A 4,550-nucleotide genomic window follows, 5' to 3' on the forward strand; every position below is an offset into this window, starting at 1 on the left:
TTTCTTCCTTCCTTCCTTCCTTCCTTCCTTCCTTCCTTCCTTCCTTCCTTCCTTCCTTCCTTCCTTCCTTCCTTCCTTCTTTCCTTCTTTCCTCCTTTCCTCCTTTCCTTCTTTTCTTATCACCCCTGTGTCATAACAAGGCATCAAAATGAGAACTCAATATCTGAATATTTATGCATCCTCCTTCCACTCTTCTCAAAGATAAAGCTGAGTATTTTCCTATTTCTTATTTATACTTCAGTTAAGATCAAGTAGATAAAATGCTCCATTCTTTTGGAAGATCTCTTAAAAATAGAAACCAGTGGAGAGAGGCCTTGGAGAGAAGGAAGGAAGGATAACTGAGTTATTTTTAAAAAAGTAACTTTAACTAGAACAGCATAATATAGAAGCCTCAAGCACTAAGAAAAAGATCACTCCCTGGATTTGTAGTAATTTATAATAATTTTGTAGTAATAATGCCTGGTTTTGAGTCTTGCCTCTGCTACTCATCAGATAAGTGAACTTGTACACTTCCTGGTCCTTGATTTCATCATCTGTTAAATGAAATGGCTGAGAGACTCAAAAGGATCTTTTGCCAAAGAGGATCAACAACCAATGAAAATCTATTTCTTTACTCCAAGTTGCTATGCCCATCCTTGCCCCTTCTACTCAGGTCTTTCTAGCCCTTTTACTCAGTTTTGAGAGGTCAAAGGTAATCCAAAATTAATTGGTAACTTCCTAATCTAAGGATTTTCTTGGTATTTTGTGGTTACCTGGTTATGTGGGATAGGACAGGAAGGAGAAGATCAATTTTTTTAAATGGGATTCTTCAGAGCCATAAGTTTTCAAATGCTACTTCCACAAAGATTAAATTTCTCTTTTTTAAAAATGATTGAGCCTCATTCTGGCCTCAGTTTCCACCTCTATAAAACAAAAAAATATTTTCATTTCATTCTTCTTATATTTGCTATAAGATGTTTTTTGTTTGAAAATGTTTAATTTCTCTATAGATGTGGTGCTGTTTTTAAGACTGTTAAAGTTCTTGTTTTCTTTCATTAAGTTGGAAAGTAGATTTTTATGTTGAAATAACTTAAGCGTGAAGAATTGTCATTTTAATTTGCCCAAATGGAACTACCTGCATCAGCAGAGATAGCTTCTCAGGTCTTCAAGTGTTGGTGTACTTGGAAAAAAATCAACTTGTGACCAATCTTATGTTGAGACTCTCAAAATTCAGCCCGGCCAGTCCTTGGTTGGCAGAAATACAATCATCACAAAGATTTTCCAACTAAGTAGGTCATTTTAGAGCTTACTCTACTTATATAGCCTTCAAGAATTTCAAGGTCACCTCCATTATGATGAAGAATAGAGGTCGATTTTAGTGGAGTAAAGAATTTCACAATTCATTTAAAATAGTTCCTGATGATAATTTTACTTTGTGCTCTATTTCATTTTGATGCCCTGGTTTTGGATGAATAGGAGAACTATTGAAGAACCTTCAGACCCCATTGAACTCACTTTAGTATTTGCACAGAAAATCTTGCTCACTGTGACTATCTCAGAAGCAGCATGGTTAGATTAAGCTCCTTTGTATTACTGCAGTCAGACTGAAGTTTGACAATACAAACCTGGTTTAAGTAGGAACATCAAGGTCTATTTCTTTAACCCCTTTCCACAATCTCCAATCTGCCCCCCCACATACAGACTGGTTTATGAAAGCAATACTGTGGAAACACCATCTATTTTGACAGCTATATAAAAAGCAGGAAACTCAGTGTGCTCCATTCCTTTCCCCCACCACGATTCCCCACTGAGCTTCTGCTTCTTCCCTTCTTTGCCTATGTGGGCATGACAGAGAAATGGATGGTTATTTATGTTCTGTGGGGAAATACTAAATAAGAATCAGGCCCCTTGCTGACTTCTGCAACCTCCCTCAACATTTCTCACAAATATTCATAGAGAATTTGGCTCTACTCATGTTAACAATAACCAAAATGGATTAGGTGTACCTGTTATAAAATAAATCCAGCCCCAATGAATATTCCTAGCTGTTTTTTTAATATCTTAGGTTTGTTAGAATGGAGTAGAGGAAAAAAAAATATTGCTTAAAGTACCTAAAGTATTTCCAAATAAGCAAATTCAATCCAATTCAACTCAACTCACCAAATATATATATATTAAACCACTATGTATAAAACACTATACTACCTGTTAGGGAATATTAAAATTTTATTCTTTACTCTCAAATAGCCTCAAGTCCTATAGAATTAAAGTGTTGTTGTAGGAATAACTATGTAGCTCCGTAGACAAAGAACCAGGTCTGGAAATTAAGGACCTGGGTTCAAATTTGACCTTACATATTTCAAGTGGAGTAACCCTGGGCAAGTTTCTTAGCTCTTTTCTAACTGTAAAATTCTATCACTCAAGATATGATTTTATAATTGTCATCTTACCAAGAGTGAGAAATCAAAATTTTGAAGATGATTTTTCTAGATCTTATTTCTAAAGAGAAAGATCCATTTCAGTGTATCATATTCTAAGCCCTATTTCAAATTTGACTTCTCTGTATGGTTTTCTTTTATTTATTTTCATGGGCTCTGAAGTACCTAATTACAGAACTTTTTCAAAAAGGATATTGAACAATTATTTGAGGAATTAATAAATGATGGAAGGGAAATAAACTGAAATAAATTTCCTTAAATTTGCCCATAGTCTTTCATTTACATTTGTCTGAAATCAGGTTTGTTCCATAGGGTTTAGTTTTTGTAGCCCTTTTACTACTGTACTGTACTATCCTGAGTTTTAGTAGCTCACTTGTTTGGCCATGAGGTATTTTGGAAATAAGAATACTTCAATTTACTCAAGTACCCAATCCTGATCAAGTAGATACTTCTAAAATCATCTGAACACTCTAGCTTACAGATAATAGGCATTTAAAGGTAAAATATTTATCAGGAATCTAACCCAAAAGAACACAAGCATGTTGCGCACTAGTGTAATTTTGTCTTTGTGTATTCCTAGACCTTAGGATAATCCTGGCATATAGTAAATACTTTATAAATAATTGTTAGTTAATTCAAAATTAACATAGCATAAGAATATAAGGTTTAGATACTGAAATGGCTTGACAAAGAAAACAATTAGGCCTTGCTTTAGATTACATTGCTTACTTCTTGCTAAAAGTTTGCTGTTGAATCTAATTGATTCTGGAAAAAAATATAGCTGTCACTTTTCAGAGAAAGTAGGAAAATGAAAATAAGGACTAAACTAGGTTTCAATACTCTCTTCAGAACTGCATACAGAACCAGCGGAACCAGAGTGGGGCGCGCGCTTCCGCTTCCTGCGCGGGAAGCCAAGGGGGTGGAAAGCTTTCTAGAGGGGAGCAAGCATTTGGGGCTTGTGGATGCCACCGCAGCGATATGAGGTTCAGGGCCAAGATCGTGGATTTGGGCTACTCGAATCACTTCACCCATGTCAGCAATACCATCTCCAAGCTGGCCAAGACATGCACACTGCGCCTCAGTCCGGACAAGCTCTAATTCATCCTATCCGACAAGGTGGCCAATGGCGGGGTCAGCATATGGTGCGAACTGGGCCAGGGCAATTTCTTCGACGAATTTCAAATGGAAGGGGTTGCAGCATATCATAATGAAATTTATTTAGAGTCGACTCTGGAAAACTTATCTAGAGCCTTGAAAACAGGACAAAATGCCAAAACAATGAAAATAACACTGACCAATAAACACTGCTCCTGCCTCACTGTGGCTGTGCAGCTGCCGTCTTTGTCAAGCAGCAGTAGCATTGTAACACATGACATTCCTGTAGGAGTTATTTCCAGAAAATTATGGACTGATTGAGAGCCCACTGTACCAGACTTTGGTGTTAGTATATATTTACCTTTATTGAAGACTATGAAGAGTGTAGTAGAAAGAATGAAAAACCTCAGTAGTCATGTTGTTATTGAAGCAACTCTAAAAGGAGAAATGAACTTGAAAATAGAAACTGATTTAGTATGCATTACAACGCATTTTAAAGATCTTGGAAATCCTTCATGGGCCTCTGAAGATGCTTCTCAAGATAGAGATTCAGAGAACATGGCCGAAGCCCGAATAGATATTAAGAAGCTTCTACAATTTCTTGCAGGACAGCAAGTAAATCCAATAAAAGCATCATGTAATATTGTGCATAACTGGATTGTTCACTTTATTTTGCTACATGAGGATGTGTCCCTTCAATATTTCATTCCTACGTTATCATAAGAATACAGCTGTTCAAGAGTCTGAATCATTCATAGCCCTTTTCCTTCAACATTATAAAAAGATGATGTTATAATTGGGCTATATCCTCACTATGATATACATTATGTAAAAGCAACTTGTTCTTTTATAATATGTTCATAGAATGTGCATAGTGAAACACAATTGGATAAGATATGTCCTTGCTTTCTTTTGGTTTCTGTATTTTACTTTTAAGAAGTTGAAAAGGAGAATTGAAATTTTAAGGACTGAATTTAATTTTTCTGATAACTGATAAATGGATATTGTAGCAAACATTACTCATACCTTGTATATCAG

The 4,550-nt window shown here is 35.8% G+C and overlaps 1 pseudogene; it reads left to right on the forward strand.

Moving 5' to 3' along the window:
• The first annotated feature begins 3,395 nt into the window (after nt 1–3,395).
• Nucleotides 3,396–4,235, forward strand: LOC123231320 (annotated as a pseudogene).
• Nucleotides 4,236–4,550: the final 315 nt, after the last annotated feature.

The sequence above is a fragment of the Gracilinanus agilis genome, chromosome 1 (genome assembly GCF_016433145.1).
Source record: "Gracilinanus agilis isolate LMUSP501 chromosome 1, AgileGrace, whole genome shotgun sequence".
Lineage (NCBI taxonomy): Eukaryota > Metazoa > Chordata > Mammalia > Didelphimorphia > Didelphidae > Gracilinanus > Gracilinanus agilis.